This window comes from Canis aureus, chromosome 31, assembly GCF_053574225.1.
Source record: "Canis aureus isolate CA01 chromosome 31, VMU_Caureus_v.1.0, whole genome shotgun sequence".
In the NCBI taxonomy this organism is placed as follows: Eukaryota; Metazoa; Chordata; class Mammalia; order Carnivora; family Canidae; genus Canis; species Canis aureus.
In genome coordinates, this window is record NC_135641.1 from 24,887,994 (window position 1) to 24,914,217 (window position 26,224).

The 26,224-nt window shown below is 44.7% G+C and overlaps 1 long non-coding RNA gene across 1 annotated transcript; it reads right to left on the reverse strand.

Annotated features, from left to right (window-relative positions):
- Positions 1 to 4,806: 4,806 nt before the first annotated feature.
- Positions 4,807 to 26,101, reverse strand: LOC144302573 (uncharacterized). The gene is made up of 3 exons (XR_013369487.1): positions 25,864 to 26,101; positions 5,698 to 5,788; positions 4,807 to 5,106 (listed from the first exon to the last, which is right to left on the reverse strand). It is a non-coding gene; the product is annotated as an uncharacterized LOC144302573 (long non-coding RNA).
- Positions 26,102 to 26,224: the final 123 nt, after the last annotated feature.

Genomic DNA, 26,224 nt, shown 5'->3' on the forward strand with positions numbered 1-26,224 from the left:
CTGGAAACAGCAAAGTCCATGTGTGTGTTGGGCCCTAAGCCTATTACTTACTGCAGCATTGTCCGACTTTGGGGCCAGGCCAGCGGTGTGCTGGTAAATGCTTAACGAGCGGCTCTACAGGGGGAGGGCTATGGTGAGGGGAAGCCCGCGTTTGTTGTGCTTTCCAATATTCTCTGTATAAATATTCCCATAGTGGCCACATTCACACTAGTCGTGCCACCTGACCAAATGCAGAGTTCGATAGAGATGCACAGCAGCACACCACGATGGGATATTTCTAACATACAGATACAAGAAATACTGATGACCTCAAGAGCATATACAATAGAATGTCGTAAAATAAGTAGGAAGTGGTGAATTTTGAGTATTTATTACCATTGCTTTTACTAAAATTCATTTGTATGTTTACATGATTTAATATTTAGTAACAGCCGTCCTTTCAACCAGTTCACAAAATTCCTATAATTAATTTGTTTTTTTTTAAAGATTTTATGTATTTATTTGAGAGAGAGGGCAAGCGCACACACGGAGGGGAGGGGCAAAGGGAGAGGGAGAGAGAATAAATCTCAAGCAGACTCCTCATTGAGCATGGAGCCTGATGTAGGGCTAGATCCCAGGAACCTGAGATCTTAACCTGAGTTGAAGTCAGACACTTAATCAACTGAGCCACCCAGGTGCCCCACAAAAGTTCCTGTTAATTTAACAATCAGCTCTTATAAGCTGGAAAAAGTCAGCTCCCAGCAGAACTCTGACCTCTACAGATCTGAGTTTGAACTCTGGCCTATTTTTCTGCCAACTATGTAATGTTGGCTGAGGTTTTGAATTTCTTTGAGCTTTTGTTGTTTTTTTTTTTCAACTCTGGAAGATGACATAGTAACAGTAACATCATGGGTTCACGACTGATGCTTAAATGAGATAATGCTTAGCAGAGTGGCTACACACAATAAATGCTCACCAAACCACTATTAGTGCTTCCCAAAGCCAGATTCTCTCACTTAATAAACATTTTACAGGAATGTATTTTACAGGTGCTTTCTATTGTATGTCGTCTCCAGTAATAAGTATTACACCTAAGGCTGGTAAAGGGTGCCTCAAACATTATTCTTGCCCCACCCTCTATGAGTTCATGGTCTAGTAGAATAGGATATAAGACATGAACAGCCTGGGTGGCTCAGTCAGTTAAGCATCTGCCTTCTGCTCAGGTCCTGATCCTGAAGTCCTGGGATCGAGCCCCACATCAGGCTCCCTACTCAGCAGGGAGTCCTGTTCTCCCTTTCCCTCTGCTGCATGCTGGTTCTCTCTCTCTCTCTCTCTCCCATAAATAAATAAATAAATAAATGTTTAAAACCTATTTAAAAAAGACATGAACACCAAGTAGGCATAGTCCAGAGCAAGTTATAATCAGCTCGTGAAAAAGCAAAGAGCTTGGGAAAGGCAGGAAAGGAAGAGAAGGGGGATTCATGGCCTTTACGTGTGAACCATAGATTTCAGAATAGACTTGGCCATGTTTTTCCCAGACAGGTCTGGGAAAGGGTGTCCCAAGAAGAGAGAGTAAAGGGAGCAAAGGCATAAATAAAGGAACATGGAGGCATACACCTGTAAGATATGTTGGAACAAAAAGTATAAAAATGGTGTTGAGGGGATTTTTGGAAAGGCAGGCACCTTCCAGGTCATGTTAGCCTTGAATGCTGAGGAATTTAGTTTATGTTCACTCGGGTAATGGTGGGCCTAGCGAAATGTCTTCCTCTGGTGAGTGACACACATCAGATCTTTTGATTATCTATCACATTATTTTAAGTGTTTGTTCACTGAATGCATTTTTATGGCCTCCGTTCTTTCCTTCAGCAGGAATAGTTAGGAGTTAACTAGATAGTGCAATATATTTTTAAACTAAGTCAATTTGCCCTGTGGAAAAAATTCCCGTGCTCAGGGATAGAAGGTGGCATTATAATTCCCAGTTGAAAACAAAGTCATTATTTAAAGCCTTTGATAAATATTAGGAGGGCTCAAGCCAGTGGCAGTATTTCATGAGTTTTGAATTGTCTACTGCATCCCTCTTGCATTATGCTTCGCACACAAAAAAGTCATATGACCTACATCTTTATCTGCTCCAGTCTTAAGCTTCTATATATAGGCTTCGGTTATGAATGTTTTTTCCTATGAAAAGGTCAGACCTTGCACATGTACCACCAATGCAAAGCCCTGCTTATTAAAAAGCAGGCAAGCGAGTTTGTAAAAGTCATTGAAATATTATTGATGTGGGGGAAAAGCTTGGCAGTGTGCTGAAAAAGAAATGGTCTGCAAACAGTCTCAGAGAGAAGATGGGGAAGCCTCTTTCTTGTGATTACAGAAGCACTTTCCTTCTGCCTGGCGAGACCTGTAGCTGTCTGCGGCACACTTTTACAGAAACAGGCTGGGACACTCCCGCCCCCGGCTCTCTCGTGCATGCGGGTGCACACACACGCCTGTGTCAGAGAGACAGCAGGCTCTGTTAACTCCTCCACCACACCTCAAACCCCCATGGAACATCTGGAGGTGGAGCTGAGGAAGGCACCTCGGCTAGATAGATGCAAACCCAATTTGGGGTTTCCGGTCGGTCGTCCACAGAGTGTGGCAGCCACCTTCGGCCAGCATTGCAGCACCAGAGAGAACGTGGGGAGAGTTGAACTCTTACTTTTAAGGCAAAAGTTCACAGGTTCAAATGCCCCTCTAATGTCAGCTGTACCCCTAGGGCTGACCTTCGAGTTTGAAGTTCTGAAAAGAGCAAGCCGCCTCAGGAAAGAGGCCTGTCAATTTAATTTGGATGCTCTCTCCCTGAGATCAAGCTCTTCTGCAGCTTGAATACGTAACCATTATGTGAACCAGACATGATACTCCCTTGCTTTAAGGGATAAGAACCTGACGTTCAGAGAGGTTAAGTGACTTGCTCAAGTTCACTCAACAAGTCGGTCTCCTGTTGATTCAACATGTGGTCAAGGAGTCAGTGCGGGGATGGGCAGTGTTGTCACATAAAGCAGTAGATGCCTTTGTGCCTATTCCCAATGGGTTAATATCTATCTGCTAAGATAATCCTCACAGGGGACCTTACAAAATAGGGATCGCCGGGTTATAGTGAGTGAAGTAGTAAGTTGATGGTCAGAAGAACCTTGTTATGGTTTTAGATCAGATGTTATCAGATACTTATTCATTCACTCATTCATTTATTCATTCCATAAATATTTGTTGAGAGCATGCCAGGCCTCATTCTACACACTAAGGGTACAGTGTGTGAAAAAACCAGATGCGGTCCTGATCCCCTGGAGCTTAGACTGGGGAAGGGTCTCCTATGTATACACTGCAGATTCTTTACACATTTTTTTGCTCACTCTTTTTATCTGCTCTCCAGCAAGTGAGCCCCTCAGAAGCAAGAGACTTGTCTAACCCACTTGAGAATCTCACTGCCTGGTACCCAGTGGCACTGGTGGTGGTAGGGATGATCTATGAGGTTTCCCCGCTCATTCCTGGATCCCACTCCTTCAGACCCCCCACAAAGTTCCCTTGTTGACAACTAGGACAGGTTTGAGGCTGTGTGGGTTACCAACATGGTGATATGAGATAAAGAAATGCTTAAATTTGAATAAAACAGTGTGAGCACTTGTGGTTAAATAATCAGGAAAGGAAAGGAAAAGAGAAAAATAAAATAAAACAAAACAAAGATTCATTCTTGCAGTTGGAGCTGTCCAAAGATAACAGCCTGCTTCATGGAGTAAAGATTCCCCATCACTGGAGGGGTCCATCAGAGGACTCCACTCCAACAAGGAAGTGAAGACAGTCAATCATGGGATGGGAACACATCAGTCCTGACTGGGACCAGCTCTCCATTATTCACCATTTTGAGTATCAATGATGTCCTAAATCCCTGAAATTTCATCCCCTTTCCCAAAGAGGTCCAACTTGAAAAATTAACTTTGATCTAACTTTATCTTTACCAGTCCACAGATTATGGTAATCGTGCCCGGTCCAAGAAAAATGGCTTTATTCTGTTTTATTAGCTTAACTCTCTTAAAATTCCACTTTTGATGCACCACTCACCTGCTCCAAAACGCTTCATACTTCCCTATCGACTCCAGGCTAAACTCCACTCATTTCACCCTGGCATTCAAGATCCTTCACCACCAGGCTCCGAAACCTCTCCTTCTTAACCTTACCTTGAACTTCTCTTTATCCACTACTTAGTTCCTTAGTCTGTTACATGCATAGCCTCTGGAACACTCCTCCTCTTTTCCATCTCCACATTTTTCTTTACATTATTCCAATGCCAGTCATATTTGTGGTATCTATTTCCTTATTCCTTGGAGTCTTTCCTTATTGGCTTATGCTTCTGTGTCTTCATCATCATTGCCCAGTGCCCAGTCTGGCTCTCAGGGCAAGTTTATTGGCTGGAATTAACTTGGATTAGAAAACATTTTTCCATGCGGGGTGGCCGAAGGACACATTGGTTAAAAGCACAGATTCTGCAGCCAGCCACTCCGGGTGTGAGCCCTAGCTTTGCCACTTACTTGCGGGGTGACCCCAAGTGAGCTCCTTAAACTCCCTGGGACACAGTTTTTTCATCTGTAGAGGGGGAAAAAATAATAGCCCCTACCTCACTCGTGTCAGGAGGGTTACATGACTGATTTTTATGAAGTGCGCACTTCAGCGTCTGACACACAGCTATTCACCTAGGTAGTGCCTATTCATTCTTTGAGGTGCCCTTTTATTTCTTCCTCCTTCATGAATATTAATTCTATTTTCCATGTATAAAGCACTTCAGAGTTTACAAAGACCTTTCATATGTGTTTTCACATTTAATCATCACAGTAATATGTGAGGTAGGTGCTGCTATCCCCAGAGAGTTGGGGTGACAGGTAAAAGCAGGGGGCGGGGTGGGGGGTGGTGGTGACAGGAACTCAGAGCTTCTGCTTCTCTGGCCCGAGGGTGTTCAGACACAGCATCTTGCTCCCAGCCTGGATCAGTGCGATTTACTGGCATTGCACACTCCTGTAGGAGGCTTGGTGCTTGCAGTTTACCTCTGCTGCAGATTGTTCTGTGACTTTTTGCTCCATCTTTGTGTGCAAACCTTCTTCACTGCAGGACACCAAATAAATGTAACAGCAGAACAAAACAATCAAGTGAGAAGGGATCTTGGACATCATTAAGTCCCATCCCCGGCCCCTCAAACCATTTTATAAGTGAGAACACTGAGTTCCAGGAAAGGAAATTATTTTTCTAAAAACCCACTAGTGTACTCGCTCCTCAAGATAGGGTCATATTCAGGCACTGGAGAAATAGGGCAAGACTCTGGCTCTCAGGAAAAACATAGTCTAATAAACTCTGTCCTACACATCTTATTATCTCAAATGTCTAACTCAGTGCCTAACACACATAATAGGTGCACTATAAATGCCCCCCAAATAAATGAACAAATGAATAGGTGATAGATGAATGTCACTACCCAGTCACTGACTGAGCTATCCCTAGACCCTGGGCTCCCGGCTATCACCAAGGGCTCCCCACTGCTCCTTCCTTCTGCCTCCCCTACCCAGATTCACTTTATGGACCAATAGCAACAGACTTAAGACCTGCCCTGTGCTAGGTCAGTGCTGCCTAAAATGTTCCCGTGTCTTTGCTGTACAAACAGAAACCAGTATGTGATGCACATCAGCTTATGATGGATACCTTAACATGCTTCACATTTTTCCTAATTTTGCTCGTTTCATAGAATGTCCAAGCTGGCAGGTGCCTTGGAGATAATCAGGCTTAGTAATTCCTTTATGGGAGAGATAAAAAATCAAGAGTCAGAGGGGAAGATTGAGTAGCTCATAGTCACACATCACGTCAGCAGCCCAGACTAAACTTGCATGCAAGTTTCCTGGCGTCCAGTGAAGACATTCTTCCCATGCCCTATATTGCTGGATTTGGCATTGAGCCAGCAGACTGCACTAGCGCAAACTTCTCAAGAGCACAGGTTCCATATGACTTACCTTTCTGTCTTGCACTGTTGGCTGTTGGCATAGTGTTTGGCACTTTACAGAAACTCCTTCCCTGCTCAGCACTGTGGAGTTCTCAAAGAGCTTTCATGCTTATTATGAGTCCCATTTTACAGAGTAGGGAGCCGCAGGTGGCCCAAAGGGACTAAGGACTCAAGGCCTCAGAGCCGTGGTAGTAGAACTTGAACCTCAATCTGCTGACAACCAGTCCACGCTACTCCCCACCCTCAACACTGCATAACAGTCCAATAACTATTTGATGACCAAGTGAATGAATAATGGCAGGATGGGTGAATAAATGAAAGACTGACAAACATGGGAATCAATCACTTACTCTTGAGAATCAGATTTTAGGAAAATAATTAACTCCAGAGCCTTATTCTGCTTGGATCCATGATGACCTGTTTCAGCTCTGTAGCCTGTGTTTCCTTCTACTGGACACCTGACACGTGTGTTTAAGGAAAAGGAGAAAACAAAGAACTCCAAAAATCTGTGTTCTTTAAGAGACACATGTCTCTGATGTTATTATATCCAGTTTGGATGATTAAAAAGAGATCATGAAGAAAGAACTTCAAACGACCCAAATATTACCATCCAGAGATTATACCAGTAGTTAGTATTTTATTGAACATCCATCCTTTTTTAGTCTTTTTTTGTCAAAGCATATATATAATTTGTTTAATGGTTCATACTGAATAAACTGCTTAGTAATCTGTCTTTGGTATTTCATAATAAGTCACAAATATCTAGTTGGGCCATAAGTGGATCAAGAAGGAGAATGAGCCTAATATTTTGACAACATTTGATCTGTTAACACATAGATGTTGAGATCCCCAAACACTGCTTTCTAATGACTGTTTCAAGAGTCCAGTGAAACCATTTTACCAACCCCTGAGCTTTTCTGTGTCTAAGATGGCCATGGCTGTACCATTGTTAAGACATAGAGTAATTAAAAGAGTTCAGAGTAATACTTTTCAATTTGCTAATCTCATTTATCCACACACATACACACACTCATGCACACTGGCACACACTGTTACAAGTCAATCAGCGTGTTCAGTAGGCAAAGAAGGAGACATCACACATCTCCTACATTCCTTATAACAACCCTAGAAGAGAAGCAAGGCTCGTGTCATTATTTTAAAGATGAAGAAATTGAGCACCAGGAGGATTACGCATACATGCCTTGGATTTTGTTTTGTTTTTTAAATAACATCTGAAGAAATAAAATAAGTAAGCCAAAAACGAGCCAGTGTTCAAAGAGGAGTTCTTATGGTTGAAGATGAGTAGAAGGTTTTATCCGTTCATGGCATGATGGAGACTTGAGCCCATCTTTGGTCTTCCACTCCAGCCTACTCTATCACGCCACACGGCCTTCCTGACTTAAGACACATTCAAAGTTTGGTGATTTTAGTTCATTTCCTGGGATAGATATACACACATGAACCCGCCCCGACTCCAAGAGCACGAGTGCTGACCGTGCATTCTGTGGCCTCTCCAGATGGGCTGACGGCCTGTCAGGTCCGTAAATGAGGTTTAATTTGATTAACGTGGGCCACTGGTCAGGACAGCCTCCCCCGCTCAGTGAGGCGCGGGCCACCCGGCACGGCTGGCTGGAGAGTCAGAGAGTGGTTGTGATTCATTTCTGCCCCAGGCACCCACCTGGCCGGCCTGGTGCAAGGGCGATGGGACCAGGGGAAAGTGACAGGCTGCAGGCACCCTGCCTTGTGAGCTGGGCCTTGGGAGTAATAGCGAGAAGAGGGGTGAGAGTAGCAGCTGCTGAGGTTGATATTTATATTTGACTCTCTGTGTTCAAGGCAGGAAGTGAAACCGAGGTTGTGCTGAAATACTTTCCTTCCCCCACACCGCTGCCCACGGGTGGCTCCAAAGGGGTGACATGGGGAGAACCTGAGCAGGGTAAGCCCAAGTGTGTGTGGAGACACGCCAGGCCCCAGGCCAGTCACTGGGATGTCACTGCCGAGGCTCTGTCTACTGACCCCAGGGGCTCCTGTCTCTGAGGACACTCAGCCTTCATGCCCTCTTCCGTCCTCCCAGTTCCCTCTCATGATGGGGAGAGCCCTAATGTTGCTCTGAAGCTTCGCAGGAATGCTGTGAGGGTACAGAGATAGTATCTGTAAAATGCAGGGCCAACCATGCATCTCTGCAGAATTAGCATTAAGCTCTTTGTTGCTTTTCTGTGACTATTTCCAACACCGTCATCCATGGTTTCTGCGGACGGTTGTTCCCTGACTTTTCTACCTGCCTCAAGTCAACTTTCTGCATCGCTCCTCTCCTTGCCTTTCAAGCATTAGTATCTATTCACACTGCCTCAGGCTTCAGACCCTATCTCCGTACCAGTGCCCACCTTCCCTCTTGCTTAAGCCCAGGCTTAGAAATGCTATTCTTACTTGTCTACAATAAAAAGGTATTTTGATCTAGAGGGCATGCCTTCTAAAGAGCTTTTCCTATTCTGCTTCCAACCCTAGTACTGGGGACTATTTGCATCATGGTGGGGGGATTCGCAGTAAAAAAAAAAAAAAAAAAGTGAGAGAGACCTTAAAAATAATCTAGCTCTCTGCTTGTCAATGGGTGAAGGGCCAGCAGTAGCAGTGGCACCTAGGAGCTTGTTCGAATCTGAGGACCCATTCCAGATGCACAGAATCAGAATCTGCATTCTCACAAGATCTCTGGATGATTCACATGAACGTTACACTTTGAGAAACACTGCCTTGGTCCAAGATGCTCATTAGCAGATGGAGAAAATAAGGGCTTAAAGAGGGAGCTAGACCTGCCCAAGGTCATGCAGCAGGAGAACACCATCGGGATGGAACTCGGCAGACTCTATAGTTCAAGCCTCTTCTACATGAGGCCTTCACAGTCTCGGGCCAGCATTGTGAAACAAGCAAGGCAATATCTACCCCCTTTTCATTTTTACTCAATTTCATTAATGGGTATTTTTGCAATTTATTTGACAAATAGAAAATCAATACAAATGGTTTTCCCATACCCCCTTTGACCTCTTGCCTGGTCTCAGTTGCCATTCTAGTTGCCAACTTCCACGGAGCCTCTATGCTTAATTAGGGGTGTTCAGAATTTATTTGGAGGAGAGCCTCAGAATGCTGGTGAGGAAAAGGAATTGCATTATCAGATGTTTCCACGACCCCGGCATTTCTCTTTAAGGACTTTGCCACAAAGAACTATGCGTGATGGCATGTTTTGAATCACAGAATGACAGCACTGGAAGGGACATTAGATATCATTTCATCCAACTCCTTCAAGTTCTGAGCCATAGAGAAAAATGACTTTCTCAAGTTTATCCAACAAATCAGTAGCATACTTGGATCAAGAGTTCAAATCTCTTGCCTCTCAAGTCAAGGCTCCATGCTATGTGGCTCCTCCCCACCACCTACCAACTAAATGGAATGGGCAGCCTAACTAAACAAATCAGATGGTTTTTAACCCCAGAATTCTGAAGTAAGTCATGGGTGGAAATGTGGAGCTCTTGTTCAGACTGTACATCCTCTCATAAATGGTCACTGACCCAGAGGGAATGTCATACTGCCAATAGGCTTTCCATCCCTGTGAGGGGTTGCCTGGGAATCACAAGATGTTGAATCTGACTGTCATGTTTGGAATCCAGGATTCTAGGATCATGGAAATGTAGGAAACATTTTACCCCATAAGCTATTATGGGGTAAAAAACAAACAAACAAACAAACAAACAAACAAACAGAAATACGTTTACCAATCAACATTCTCTTAAGAGATTGGGACTAAGCACTTGATAGAATGAGCACTGGGTGTTATATGCAACTAATTAATCACTGAACTCTATCTCTAAAACTAATAATACACTATATGGTAATTGAATTTAAATAAAAATTTAAAAAGGATTAGGGCTAGGATCTAAGGAGGGAACTCTTGAAACACAGTGCTTTCCATTTTCTTCATAGATTCAAGATGTCTGTGGCTGGACTTTCACATTGAAGATCAGCTTGATTCCAGAATTGGTTGGCATGGTACTACATCATTTTTGACAAGGATCATAGAAAATAATACGATACTATTGTTATATCCTCCTTAGATAGAGAGTATTATTAACTAAGGGGTCTCCAGAAAGTAGAAACCACGGATTGGGTTTTCCTTCATCCATGTTTTAATTAAAGACATGGAAAAAGGGACACTAAGTAGGGAAACCTCCACTTTTATAAATGTCACTGAACATTTCTAGTTATCATGGTGCCTCCTTTTCAGACCTTACTGGTTTCATCATTAGTATTTTGTCAGATGCTCAAGGTGCCCCTGTGAGATATGCAGAGAAAGGTCTACTGCCCCTTTTTGATTTTTTTAAGGATTTCATTTATTTATTTGAGAGAGAGAGAGAGCACAAGCAGGGGGAGCACAAGAGGGAGAAGCATGGGGCTTCATCCCAGGACCCTGAGATCATGACTTGAGCCAAAGGCAGACCCTTAACCAACTGAGCCATCCAGGCACACTCCATTGTTCCTCTTTGAGACCAGGAACCCAAGCCTCAGAGAGCGGAGTGTTTAATCAAAGCTTTCATCATTTCAATCCCAGTTGGACTTTAAATCTAATGCTCTTTCCACTACATGGTATTGCTTCGAGGTAAAGAAACAGCACAAAAAACAATAGCTTCTACTATCTGCCCACTCCTTCAGAAGTTGCAAAACATTTAGATAACTCTGTGATTTGGGGAGGAACACAATTAATTGTTAAGAATGTGGTGTGTGACCCCCAGGGGCTATCTTAGATGCTGTGCATGGTTGTTTCGTTGAACTATGGCAATGATTCTTTGAAGTGGGTGTTTTATTTTCTCTATCTATATTAGGAAACCAAGCAAGATTAAGCCACTCATCCACAGTCAGAGAGCTAGAAACTGATGAAGCTAGGATCAAATCCTGAGTGGATTTGAGTTCAAAGCCTGTGTTTTCAGGTCAAGTATTTCTATTATCTCAGTGTTACAGTAGAGGAAATGGACTTAGAGATGTTAATGACCCGAAATCATAGAGCTAATAAGTCACTGAGAAAGAATACAAACTGGAGTCCCTTGATTTTAAATCTCAGGACATAGAGCACTCAGGAGAATACCAAAAAGTCACAACAAAGCTTAAGTTTGGGCAAATACAAAGCACTGCTCTTGAGTATAAACCATACTCGTCTCTATAGAATGATAGACTCGGTGTATCACAATTCAGGAAATGCATTTAGGTTTATTACCTTTCACTTACATAACCAGGTACTGAACATACTTTCTTGAGTCTCTTAGCAATTTTTTAAAGCATCGTTTTCCTCTTTTTTGCAAAGGAAATGACTTGTCCAGGGTCACGCATAGTAAGTGGCAGGGCAGAAACTGAGATCAGCTCTGACTGAACTCTGGGAGCTGCTGCTGCTGAGGTGCTGGTGGGAATGTTGGGTCTCACCAGAGTGAGTATGGTAATCAGATGGAAAGGCCTTATCCCCCGTTCAAATGAAAGCAGTGTGTGGGCTCAGGAGAAATGTAGTGGTTCTATTCGTGGACCTTCAAGAAGAACTCAGTGGAATTGGGGGAAGCAGGGGAAAGACAGAGAATTATTCAAATCATCAATATGACAGAGCTTGTTGGTATAAGGATAGACAACAAGATTAGATTTTCTTAATCAAAAAAAGGGAAGACTTGGGCAGCCCCAGTGTCTCAGCCGTTTAGCACCACCTTCAGCCCAGGGCATGATCCTGGAGACCCGGGAACAAGTCCCACGTCGGGCTCCCTGCATGCAGCCTGCTTCTCTTTCTGCCTCTCTCTCTCTTTCTCTCTCTCTCTCTCTGTCTCATGAATAAGTAATAAAATAAAATATAAAAAAAAAATAGAAGACCGGAGAGATATGACAATAACTTGATAGAATGGAGCTATGTGCTTAACCAGCAAATCTCAGAAAAACAGAACTTTCCCAGCCTCCCTTACCCCATAGTTTAAAGGAAATAAAAAGAAGTATTACATTACATAGTAGAGAGCAAACTTTTGAACCAAGAGATAGTCACTGTTTGGGGGTGCAGAGGCACAAAAGGGTTTAAGAAAGAATTATTTGGTTGCCATAAATACTCATAAATTACTCATGGGTTTATTAAAGACATGTGAGATCTTAGAGTCACTTGACCCAAACTGCTACCTCATGGATATCCACTTGCTCACTTCTAGTGATCAAGAGCTCACTCCCTCAGGGCAAATCATTCCAGCTATTGACAGCTTTGCACAACAAAATGGTCTTTCTTAGTTTTTTTATTATTATTTTTGTTAAGATTGCATTTATTTATTCATGAGAGACACAGAGAGAGAGAGGCAGAGACATAGAGGGAGAGGCAGGCTCCTTGCAAGGAGCCCGATGTGGGACTTGATCCCGAGACTGGGATCATGCCCTGAGCCAAAGGCAGACGCTCAACCTCTGAGCCACCCAGGCATCCCTCTTTTCTTAGGTTTAAATAATACTTCCTTCTGTTTATTATATCCGCATTGGCTCTATCTCTGCCTTTGAGATTTCACACAATAAATCTGAAGAGTCTTCCTTTTTACACCCCTTCAGGTATTTACATCCTGCTCTGAACTCCTGGAGTGAAGAGCCACATTTAAATACCTCAATTAGTGGTTGAAGTCAATGTCATGAGCAGAGAGATCATATTTAGCCAACAACTATTTTAGGGCGATTTTCAAAATTCTGAAAAAAGAATATACTGTGGCATGTCCAGCTGTGAGAAGGCTAAAGGAACAAGTACTGGCTGGAAATCAGGAGACCTAGGTTCTAGTTGGGTTCTGCGACTTTTTATATAAAGACTGTGTTACTGTATCTGCTACCAGTTAGCAGGTGGATACTAGAGGGCAGAGACCACACTTTTCTAGACGACAATTTTCTCTCTCTCCCTTCTCTCCCCCCACCCTCTCTTAACATCCCCCTCCTTCTCTTTCCTTCAGTCATTTTTAATTGCCTCTTAGATATCTTTATTTTCATACCAAATGGACAATTTATACTCAGTAAGTCCAACACCAAATTTACCCTCTTCCACCCCCCCATGCACCCTGTTTCCCCAGCTATATTGAGGTATAATTGACATATAGTATTGTGTAAATTTGAGGTGCTGACCCCGTACACTTATATATCACAAAGTGATTACCACCATAGCGTAAGCTAACACCTGTTATCACGTCACATAATTATCATTCCTTTTTTGTGGGGAGGACATTTAAGATCTAGTCTCTTAGCAACTTTCAAGTATATAATACAGTATTAACTATAATCACTATGCTGTACAGTAGATCTTCAGAACTTACTTGTTTTAGAACTGGAAGTTTATACTCTGACCAACACCTCCCCTTTTCTCCCATCCCCCAAACTCCAGTCTCTGTTTTTATGAATTGGCACTTTTAAAAGATTGCACATACAACTGAGATCATACAGTATTTGTCCTTCCGTGTCTGACTTATTTTCCTTAGCATAATGCCCTCAAGGTCATTCCATGTTGTCACAAATGGCAAGATTTCTTTCTTTCTTCTGGCTGAAAAATACTCCATTGTATATAAATACTACATTGTCTTTATTCATCTGTTGATGGGCACTTAGGGTGCTTCCATGTCTCTGCTGTTGTGGATAATGGACCACAGTTCTCTTAACTGTAGGATTAAAGAGGTTGAACAAAACGCTGTTTATTCTCCTTTGTGTCTACAATTCTCTGGCTTGAACTTAATTAACCAGTGGTGATTCTGACACCCAAATCCACTTCTGAAACTCCCTTCAACATACCGTTCTTGGAAAGGAGTTTTACCAGTTACCCTTCAGATGAACCAATACAATTGGGTAGAAATTTCGTTGACCATGATTATTAGTCATTAACTCCCCCACCCCCATTCCCTGTGAAAGTAGGTTCATCTAAGGACAGAGCAGATTTCATCAGAATTTTGTTCATTTTCAGCTAAGCTGCTTACTGATAGCCAGAGGCAAGTTAATGAGTAGAAAGCAAGCAATGAAGGAACAGTTTGAAATTTAGTTTCAGATCTTGAACCTGATCCATGGGACAAGGACCATTTGATAGACATTTTGGGGGGGTCAGTGACCCGGATATTGACCCTATATCTGTGGAAATTACATGAGCGAGGTTTCTTGTCTATGAAAAACCGTAGAACATTGAAACATAGCAGATCCCCAGACATTTGTGCTCAAGAAGGTCACACTAGCTAAGGAGCGGTGCTGGAAAGCACTTAGGTTTCCAGAGATTTCCAAGGTCTCCCAGCTGGCTAATGGCTCCACTAAAACTAGAACAGCTCCTCTTGCACCTGAGGTTGTGAGAGTTCTGACTTTGTAATTTATTAAGCAGCTACTACCTGCCAGGCACTGTGCTAAGCTTATGAACACATGCTATCCCATTTAATCTTTATTAGAGTTTATATAATACAAATTCTGAGGGAACAGGGACTTCAGCTGTCTCGGGCATGATTTTATCTCACTCTCAAGAGCATCACCTGGCATGTAATAGAAGCTCAAAAAATATCTGTTCAATGAATTTATTTTTTAAAGATTGTATTTATTTATTCATGAGAGACACGGAGAGGGGAAGAGCCACAGGCAGAGGGAGGAGCAGGCTCCAGGCAGGGAGCCTAATGTGGGACTCGATCCTGGGACTCCAGGATCACGCCCTGAGCTGAAGGCAGGCGCTCAACCGCTGAGCCACCCAAGCGTCCCCTGTTCAATGAATTTAAATAGGCAAATTAATAAAGTAGATTTTAATATCCCCATCTTAAAGATAAAGAAATTGAGACTCAAAGAGATAAATTGACTTGATGATAAAAATTTTAAAAAGGGTTTGGAAACAGCAGAGCTGGAGATTGCAACCAGGCTTTCTGATGTCAAGGTTAGCGCTCTTAGTAGAGCATAGCTGTCTCCCAGCTTAATCACCTTAAAAACCTAAAATAAAACTGGGGTTAATCTCTTTGAAATACAAGGGCACCTGGGTGGCTTAGTTGGTTAAACATTTGCCTTTGGCTAAGGTCATGATCTTGAGGTCCTGGGATCAAGACCCGCATTGGGCTCTCTGCTCAGCGGGGAGTCTGCTTCTCCCTTTCCCTCTGTGTTCTCCCCCCACCTTAAATAAATAAATTAAAAAAAAAAAACTTAAAAAACATCTCTTGAAAACAAAGTTAAATTTGTGGAACAAGCATACATTTCTTAATGCTCATCTTTTTGCCATTCAAATCCTTCACACGTAAAAGATGACTGTAAGTTTTCTGCCCTCAAAAGCAACATTAGAGAGATTTAAAAGATCTCACTAAACTTAAAAAAACAAAGCCAGGTTGCCCAATTCATGGAAACTGTGAATGTCTCTCTTATGGAGGACATAGTTCCCCCAGAATTGTTCCTGTGGCCCCAGCAGAATATTGGCTCGGACAATGAGCAGAATAAAGACAGAAGCTGACCTGAAAGATGAGCTGGTCAGGAACAAGGGCCAGCATGTCCCATGGGGGTACCCAGGGGTACCCAGGCAGTCTTCACCCACATGGGTCCTTTTTTTCCACCTCCATCTTGCAAGGGGATAGGAAGCAGCACTGGCCCTCAAGTCAGGAGACGTGTTCTGGCCAACGTCCCAATAGTCACTGACTGTGGGACCGTGGATAAGCCCATTCCTCCCCTGACTTTAGTTCCCCCACATTAAGAGAAAGGAGTTAGCCAACATGACACCAGGTCCCTTTCCTCTCTGACAATCTCTCATCACGTTATTCCCTCTTTTCTTCCGTACTTAGGCACGAGCAGCACACTGGTAGCTCAGAGTGGCTTTGGGGACTCCCCACCACTGCCGCTGCTAGAGCATTCTAGCAGTGCAGCTGTTCTGCTGACCGCTCCCATTTACCTATGCAGATGAGGCTATGAATAAACACAGTCTGCCAAAAGTAAAAAGGTCCTCATTTTTCACATTCTCTTCAGCCTTTCACTTTCCTTAGGCCAAGAGTGGCTGAAGTGAGACTCCCTTTCCAATCTGACCTCCCTCCCTTAGGGACTCAATCCTGCCTTCCACCTACAACAGGTAGACTCAGTTTGAATAAGGAGGAAGTGCTTTCCATTTGCCAATAGGGTTTTCCTTTTCACAGTTTTATTTAGCCTTCCTGCTCACCATACACACACACACACACACGCGCACACACACACACACACACACACACAACTGTGGGGCTTTTTTTAGTTATTCTAAGACCTAAACACTGATCATTCAGTACCCATTGGTCTTGGAAAAGACAGGCCAGCCTTGCTCCCTAACTCAGCATTGTAGTCCCCTGTTCCCTGACCCAGTCAGGTTTGCCTGCCTTGCACAACCTCCCGGCTTTAACACCTTGTCACACACAACTTCTGGAGACCAATAAGAACCTGGCTCATTCTGGAAGCCTCTGCTTCACGAATGTGTTCTCCAAAGCATCTTCTGCATCCCTGTCTTTGCTTCTCCCTTCCCTAACTTAAAATTACCTGTTGCCTCTTCTAGAGGGCCATGGCACATGTTATACACATTCTTACACACATGCACACATTTGACAAGGTTCTCTGTCACGATTATTTGCTACCATGCCATCTTTTACCAAGTAGACTGTGAACTTTTAGGGAGCAAGAATTGTATCTTGCCCACGTTAATATTCTTCACTGGACTGACTCAAGGTAAATACTAACATGTGAATGAATTCAATAACTCTTGATGGTCAGTAGTGTGTTAAGCAGTTTTCTTTCCATGTTTCTACTGTGGGGAAGACATATGAGGCCATTTAAGGGTTAATTGGAAGCCTTATGATTCATCTGGTCCCACCCTAAGATGCTTCGTCCAGCTTCTGTTGACTCCTCCTGTTACCAGGCATAAAACAAACACTGTTGTTTCCCTCGTTCCTATTTTCCTGGTCCCCTGGGTTGCGCTCCTGTACCAGGCTCTTTTCTTTCTGGTTCACCTTTCTTTGAGTATATTTATTTGCATTTCCCTCACCACAACACCATCAGTTTAGCTTGGTTTAATGGTGGACCCTATTTGAAGCTTAGAAGCTGGAGCTCTTCTGTCTCCTGTCCCAGCAAGCAATCATTCGCTTCTGTCTTTATTAATTCATCAAATAACTAAAAAGCAGCCAAGACACTGAGGAATACAAACTTGAAAATGATCCCTTTCCCCGACTGCAAGGTGATCTCAGTCTAGGAGGGGAGATAAGACACGCAAAGAAATCATTAGAATACCAGGTAGACGGTAATAACAGAGGAGTCCAGCCCATCAGGTATGATATACGCTCAGGCGTGAGGGGTCACTCCAGTGGGAGAGGGGAAAGGGCAGGACCAGGAAAGACATCCTAGGGGGAAGTAGCATTGAAGTGGTCCTGAAAGAATGAAGGGGGATTTGCACTCCCAGGGGTAGTTAAGCAGAGGGGGATAAAAAAACCACACCACCACACCAGCAGAGCCCGGAGATGGAAAAGTACAGGAGCAGGCAGTGTGAGTAGTTCACTCATCTGCAGCGCCACATGCTCAGGTGGAGACGTATGGCTCAACAGGTAGGTGAGATCCCTGTGGGGGTGGAACAGAGCAGGAGAGACGGGAGCAGGGCGACGGGTTGAGAGGCGTTTGCAACCTTCTGGGTGAGAAGCGAGAGGGTGGTGGCAGTGAACGAGGAGGGAAAGAATGGGAGTGAGAAATATTTCAACAGAGATGCTTAAATGCCTCCAAATCTCCTTGACTAATTCTCCTCAATAACTCATACACCCATTTTCATGGCAGACGTCATAAGACCTTCCCCACCCCCTCTTTGGAAGCTTATCTTTTTATCTTCCAGGTGCATGACTTTCTGCCCAATTACTTGTCTTCAACCCATCAGAGCAGGTCAACCGTGCAGCCCAGTAGTCTCACTGTCACACTTGGCCTATGTTGCTCCTGTGCATGTCTCGTCCTCTGCGTACTCTGAGGATAATTGCGCTAAGTCTCCCGTGGCCTCCCGTGGATGTTCAGTCAGACATTGAGACCCCGACAAGGGCTATAGCTCAGGATGGGGGAGGATGTGCAGAGGGGTAAAATGCAGCCCTTAGAGGACTCAGCTTCTCTACATCCCTCTCCTAGGAGAAGACCGAGTGAGGACTAAGATGTCAGAGCCTGGGCAAGGAAGCGAGATTGGGTGGAACCAAGAGAGACTCATTTGAGCCCGGGGAACCTACCCAGGTGTGTCTCTACCTCTGGTCCTGGGAGCTGCTGGCAGAGAAAACCAGGACTGGAAATGCAAAGGCACTGCTTTGTCTCTATGAGCAAATTGACCTTGAGTCTCTTTCTCTTTCTGAGCCTCAGATTTGTTGTCTATAAAAGAGGAATTATGACATTCACCTTATTTGCCGCCATCGAGCTGTTGGTGAAGCTAGAATAAGGTAAGTGAGTATGGAACCACTATGAATATGTAAATTCTCATTCACATTCTCATTCACATTCAACTCTGATCCCATTCATTAGGACAGGTAGAGATAGAGAGAAAAAAAAATACAGATGCCCAGAAAGGATGGCTGCGGGGTCCTGTTTTCCACATCAGATCTAAGATGACTGGCCATATGAAGCATCTAGATCAGTCTCCTCCTTGGGCAAATGAAGAAACCAAAGCACAAAGGGAAAGACTGAATGGTCTATGGTCTCAAGGTGAGTCAGAGGATGAACCCAGATCTTGAGGATCACAAGCCAGACCTTCTTCCACTCCACATCCCTGATTCTCCAAACTGAAGCCAGAGTGGAAACCACTGGCCTGGAGACTGGGCTTGCTTAACCTCTACATTACTGGTAAAAAGTTCCATAATCGGAACTAAGGAAGAATTCAGTGTGGATTGGATCAGACCCCATTTCTATGAAAAATTATGTTTAAAATCTTAGATAGTCATTTCCTAAGGTCCAGGGCATTCATGTCCTCAAAAGAAAGACTCAGATCCAAATGTGGGATTGCCTATTGCCCTTCTTGCTTTTCCTCGGGCATCAGTGGTCTCCATAGGAGAAGAAAGGTTGATTCCCCCTACTTGCTAGCAGCTGACAAGTATCAGGGGCTTTGAGGTGCCAATTCTCCAATAAATATTTACATACACCACACCTTATTTGGTCCTCATAACAACTCAACCCTAGGTGGGAAATAATCTCAGTATCCTCACTTTCAGGTCAAATAAAAAAGAACCTGAAACTCAGATAAGTCAAGTGTCTTTAGTCATCAGCGAGTGCCAGGTTCGTGTAGAGCCTTTTTAAACCACAGGGATACTATTCATCAGGGAGCTGCCTCTTCTGCTCCATATCCTTTTTGCATGGCTCCTGCTAAGTATTAGAACTGTGCAATGCTCCTTTCACTCAGGAAAGTCTATGAAATACACACTGTCTCTCTGCTTCATCCTCCAGCTCATAGGTTCTGTCTTCCTCTTCATCACCGCATGAGCATTTTCTGACGATGGCACTGTGCTGGAACCAGGGGGACTGACACACACCCTTTCCTTTGAGATTTTGAAGGCTGGCAAAGGTGAGGGTGGGGGGAGACACACAGTCAGACAGCTCTAATCAAAGAAGGACAGTTGTGTTGCCAGAGAAAGACACAGATGTGTATCTGGTGGTGTAGAGACAGGAGGGTAGAGAAGGGCACATGTCACATAACTAGGGGAACCATGGGTTCAGGGAAGGTCAAAAGGGATAGACAGTCTGGGCTGAGGGTAGGATGCAGGATGAAGAGGGGCTAGAGTTCAAGTCAGGAAGTCTGGGACTGATGTTCATAGGACTTTAAGGGACTTCTTTCTTCTGAGAGTTTACCAGTTCCAGATCAGCCCAGATGTGGTTGGAACCCATTTGTGGGGAACCTCAGTTTCTCCTTCTGTACAATGGAAGCCATGAATGTTGCCTATAAGGGACCTGTGTGAGGGTGGGGCGGGGGGAAGTAATAGCAGAATGCATTGATATCCTCTAGGGTAGGGTGGAAAGGAAATGCAAATCACAGATATTTATAATTGCAGCAAACTGAAACCCAAAAGATATTGCTGTGGGCCGCCAAGCATTCCCGCTGGAAATCCTGAAAACCTGCTACCTTGAGGCTGTGCCCAGATCCCAGCTGGAAGTAGACTTATCTCTTCTCAGCTCCTGCCAGGCTGTTCCTCATACAACAAACACGAAGTTCCCTGCATAATTCTACCTACAGAGGAGGAAGCTCCGCACCCTTCTGTCTTCTCTTTTCAAAGAACTAAGCTGAGCCCTAAACTCTCAGCTCATGGCAAGCTACTGTTTTGTCCTTAGTGCCTTCAAGGCAGCCATGTCAAGGCTAGATCCCCAGAGCTGGGAGCTGCCGACTTGGGAAATATTGTGAGGTTCCACTGGTCTCCTGACATGGCCACTGATTTATGGAGCATCTTCTGTGGCAGGCTTGTGCTAGACCTCCAAAGAGCTCAGGGGAATGGCAGGAGGGCAAGGGTCAGGCCTTGGAAGGAGAGGTGGAGAACAGAGTCTTAATCTCAGCACAATTTCCTTTTCTACCAAAGGGAGGGAAAGACCACATTGATTTCGACCTTTTTCTTCTTTCACAAACATCAGCGGACCCCTTTTTTACATGTTACCTTTTTTGGGACCCCGTATATATAGCCAGAGAACACCTATGGGTGACCTCCTCAGGCTTTTCAGAGGGACTGTAAAATAGTGCTTCTCAGACTTTAATGTCCACGTGAATCTTTGGTGGATCTGGTGAAAATGCAGATTTGACTTAGAAGTCTGGGGTAGGACCCTGTTGACGTTGATGCTGGTAATCCATGGACCATACTGGAAATAGCAAAGGTCTAGAACTCTAAGAATTGGCTGCAAAACCACTGATCTGACATTGAGACATTGAGTCTCCCCATACCTTACCCCGGGAAATCTTAAACCAAAGCTTCTAGATTAGATTCTCCTTCTCTGGATTGAACTCCGCTTCTGCAATCAACTCCAAATCAAGATTTTAGGATTACCTCCTCCTTACTTCCCTCTGGCTCTGGGTGCCTACCATCTCTACAAGGCAGTCTGGGAGCATTCCTGAGAGGTGTGGCCATGAGGAAGAGTTCTAAGCCATATCATTCTAACAGAGAAGTACAAAGGGTTAAGGTAAATCCTCTCCAACCCACCCACCACCTTAATACACAGAGGGATCAAGTCAGAGTTCCCACTGGCTCTTGAAAAGGATGGCCTGTGACAGCCCCTTTCTCCCTGCCCTCTCATAACCCCAGCAGATGAACGATGGAAGTCATTTTCCTCACACAGTCCCTGCCCCTTAGGCCCAGCCCCCTTGGGACTGAGATGCTCCCACTGAAGTCAAAGGTATTTTTAGCTCTGCTCATGTGGGACCATGCTTGGCCAATCCTCCCTGGACCTCAATCTTGGATTCCAAAAATGCCAGCTCTTCTAATCCAGGAGGCACAGAGGCGACAGAGAAATCTGAGTGCATTGGAAAATGAAGCACATGGCCTTTTGAGGATTTTGTCCATATGCTGGCATATGATAAAAACAACAACAGTAACACCTAATGTTCAGAAAGCCACTTCCACTGGCAATTGCCTCATTGATCTTCCCAAGAGGCTTATGGGAATGATAAAGCAAACATGATTCTTATTGTATGTTAAGGAAGGGCCAAGTGACCTGGCATGATGACAAAGCTGGTAAGTAGCAACATTGGGTCTTCAGTCTCTGGGTCCAAACTCAGTGCCCTTTACAGGACCCCCATACAAATCCAAACTTTTGCTTCTCCTGCTAGCTTTGTTTGGTTTTCTGATTAAATATTGTGAGGAGCAATATCTGCAGACTTTCATGTTGAAAGCTTGTAGTCAGAAGTGCTTTATAAAAAATGGAAGACTGGAAGCAAGGAAGATTGAGACGTGTCGTATCAGTCACAGTCCTGGAATGAAGCAGAGGACATGCTCAAGAGAGGGTGACCAAAGACAGATTAATTAAAGCATAATTTATACAGGTGTGGGCAGGGTTAGGGAAAACCAAGAGATGGTGATGCACACTGGGGCTAACAACACCTGGCAGCTGCTACCGGTCTCCCATCTGAAAGGACAAAGGGAGAGGCGGTTCCCAGAATCCAGCAGCCATGCTGGGAAGCTGCAGGAGAGGCCTACCAATAGGAACTATGGCCTTTGGGAGTAACATGTAGTCACTGCTAACATATAGCCAGCAGAGAGGGGGATATGGAAAGACAGATCCTCACTTCTCGCTCTTCCTACCCTCTGATCACCTAATTAGTGAGTCCAACCAGAAGCCAGAGAGCATGGGAACCTACTGATCTCCACAAGGTCAGCCTCCCAAAGACAGGGGATAGAGAAGGAGGAGGATGGATTTGGAAGGTCAAATAGAGAACACCAGGCACGCAGCTACTATAGGCAAGAAATTGGTTTCGATGAGGGTGGAAGAAGGGCGGAGTCTGAGAGGTTAGATTTTGAGGAGGCAACAATAGCCAGGTCCTCCCAGAGTAGAGTTACCCCAGAGCCCAACAGTCACTCCCTCGGACCAATCTGGCCCTGAGTCTCAAGGGAGCGCGCACACACACACACACACACACACACACACAGCAGACTAATAGCTCCCAAGAGGCCCCATTCAGCCCCACAGGAAGGGTTGGTGGCCATCAAACCTGGGTTTAACTCCCAGTTCCTCCATTTTGCTTTGTGTGACCCCAGGCAGTACATTTAATGTCTCTGAGTCTCTGTGCCTTGCCTGCAACGCAAGTGCTGCCTGTCCCAGGACAGGTCGGCACCTCACACACTGAGAAGCAATGTAAGGTAAGGATGTGAGAATGTGGTAAGAACACCACGTGAGGCAATCATGTAAGAATGCTGTGGAGTCCAAATGGCCTGGACCACCCATGCTTCATTCGCGCTCTATAAAACCCAGCTCCTAATACCTGGACTTGAGACAGGTTAAAGCCAAAGAAGCCCCAGAATCACTGTGTCAACTTTCTGCCATATTAAAAGAAGAAGTGAGAAAGAGGTGGCACAGTTGTTGGCAGAGATGGGACCACAAGGTGTCCTCTTGCGGCCTTGTGGTGCGCCCCCACTGTCCTTTCCCCTCACACACGAGAGTCAGTGAGACAAAGGATGAGGAAATATCTTGTCAATTGTACCAGTGGTGGTGTTCATTACAGTTAATAGCAATCTTTCCCTTATAAACCTGTCCCAGTCTGGAAAAGTCCCATCATTTACCATGTCTTCCAGGACACTAGAAAGTGTGATTAGTTGCCCAGGGTAAAGCACATGAATACCCAAGAGCACACCATCAGGGGTGTTCATCTGAGTAAAGATAAATGACACTTAGCAGAGGATGGGATCCAGAGGGCACAGGTGAGGCGTGATGGGCAGCAGGTGGCACAAAAGAACAGAGCTTGATATGCTCCCTACAAAGAAAGGAAAGCTCCAGTGGGGACTTGAGAAGGGACATAAGAGTCCCAACCCCAACTGGGTAGAGGGGAAGTTAGGGAGAGGAGGAAAGCCCAGCCCTGAGCAGCTGAGGGGCTCCCCAAGTCATCCCTGACAGCAGGAAGAAGAGGGCCCCACTCTCAAGACCCTTCTAAAGCAGGCAGACCCTGTTGGGCAGGCTTCAGTAGACACCTCCATCCGTGGAGAGTTTGTTACAGAGTGATCACATGCCACATCGTGGCTTTTAATCCAGAAGCCATTGGCGCCTGGCTGGTGCAGTGGGTTAAGCACCTGACTCTTGGTTTCAGCTCAGGTCATGATCTCAGGGACATGAGACCAAGGTCTGCATCAGGCTCCATGCTCAGCACGGAGTCTACTTAGAGTTTCTCTCTTCCTCTCTCTCTGCTGCTCCCGCTTGCTCTCTCACACTCTCACTCTCTCTCTCAAATAAATAAATCTTTAAAAGAAATTTTACAAATTATTATTATTTTATTTTATTTATCTTTTTACGAATTAAATAAAAACCAAAATCTTAACTCCTAGTGAAGATCTCTAGCTTTCAGAATGTCTGGACCAGCTCACACCCCACGGAGCTGATTCAATTCTGCTTCTCTCATATTACCCATCTCTTCAACTGCTCCTCTGCTCCACCACTTTCAACTCTTCTTCTATACATCCTTTTAATAAATATTAATTGAGCACCTACTGTGGGTCAGGCACAGTGCTTATCACCGAGGATTATAATGAGGAACCCTATCTGGGGGGAACTGACCATCCAGACTTTGCTGAAACAAATGTGGGAGCAGAGACTGGCTCAGTCGAGAGTCCTGTGCTGAACAAAGCCCTCCACTGCTCCTAGAAGGACCATAGTTAGCACAAATATTCAAAATAGTATATCCAGAGAGGCTGACCCTCTCTCCGTAAGGACAAGGGTAGTATAGGTTTGTGTCTCAGAACATGGGAGATGGTTGAACTCCCCGAGAACAGTTCCCAGCTCCACAGCCCAGTGTATGACCTTGGGTAACTTAGGCTGTCTGTCTGAGACTCCTCTTCCTCCTCTGGGTAATGACAGTAATCATAGTGCCTCCCTCATGGAACCACAATGAAAATCAGGGTAATAGGACTCAAGCTCTGAGAACAGTTCCCAGCATGGCAGGCACTCAATAGTCACCCTTACAGGTGACTCGAGGCCAAGGGGGGACCGTGATTCACTGAATGCCTCTCGCCTAGTTAAGAGCAGATGCAGGGTTGGAACCCAGGTGCCCCGGTACCAGGCCAGTGTTCTTTCCACTACATCTACTACCTTCCCAGCACGGAATCCACACATGAATTTAGCTATATCCCATTTGAATGTTTAAACAAACTAGGAAATTTGAGCTTGTATTTCCATACAGAGCCTTTCTTATTTGGGCCACTAGAAAGATTATATTTCTTCCACTCAAGTAACCCCATTGCCAACAGCCAATCATCTGCCTCACCCTCCTTGCTAAGGAAACTGAAGCCTCTGACTCCATGGCCAGCACTTAGGGCCAAGTCTTTCCTGTCGGCCACATCTCGCTGAATCACTGTACCCTTGCAGTCCAAATCTTCATGGTTACTTCCCCATCTCACTTCTTTGCTTCGATTGAGCACTGTTTTCACAATCCCACTGGGTAGAGGTGGCAAACAGGTGCGATATCTGCGAGTCCCTGTGTGAAGATCTGGGGCCCCACAGTGGGTCGGTAGATCCACCCAATTCACAGTCAGGGTGGTGGCAAGCCAATGCCCAAACTCAGTGAAATTAACAGACGTAGGGGATTTGTGTCACAACAGCCCACTAATAACTCACAGCCCAAGCCCTAACCACTTGCTGATTCCACTGAATCACAAAGTGTTAGAGCCTGGTGCAACTTTAGAAATGATTTGCTCTGATCTCCCTTTCTCTTGTGGGCGTGCCTGAGTCTTAACTTGGAAATTAGAATAAAAAGTAACCAGATGTTGAGGTGCAGAGTTTGGACCTGGGAGCCAAACTACCGAGGCTCAGTTCTGGTTCTAGCCTCTACCGGAGGCCTTGGCCAACCTACTTCACATCACTGTGCCTCATTTTCTCATCAGTAAAATGGACCAAACGTACTTACCTTACAGGACTGTTATGAGAACTGAATAAGTTAATAACTTACAAAGTGCTTAGAATAGTGCCTGGCACAGATGTTTCTATAATTAATACACTAAGAAGACAGGACCTTCCGTGAGTCTCAATCAGTTATACTCCCACTCTGGGCACTGTCAGATTGAATTAAAGAGTCTCTAGGAGCCCCTTTATTTTTCTACGGTGGTGATGGCATTCCGTGCTGGGATAGGTGGATCTGGAAATCCCATCCTGTGCCGCTCTTAGATGACAAAACAGCTCTTGGGAAGCACTAAGGAGAACATGGTTGCAGAGGTGTAACTCACCTGGCTGAGGCAAGGATCCCTGTGGCTTTAGCCAAAGTCATTGCAGGAAGCTTCTCAGGAACTGGGAATGGAGACTGTGCCCACTTGCAGTCTCAACAGGGCTTAGGTCAGAAATCACTCTGCTGGTCATTGCCGGCTCTTCACGGCCTGCCCTCCACCTTGTGTCTCTGTGATCCACCTGCCGTTTGATCTCTTGATGGTGAGTGGGGACTCAGAATCCTCTCTTTGTTTCCACTCAGGCATTCTCCTTCAGAGCCGGATTCCATTAAAAGAACTCTGTGATTCATTTGGTTCTGCTGCTTTGAGGGGTTGGGAGCAGAGACAAGAGAGTGATGGAGAAAGGGTACGAGTTGGATGTGTA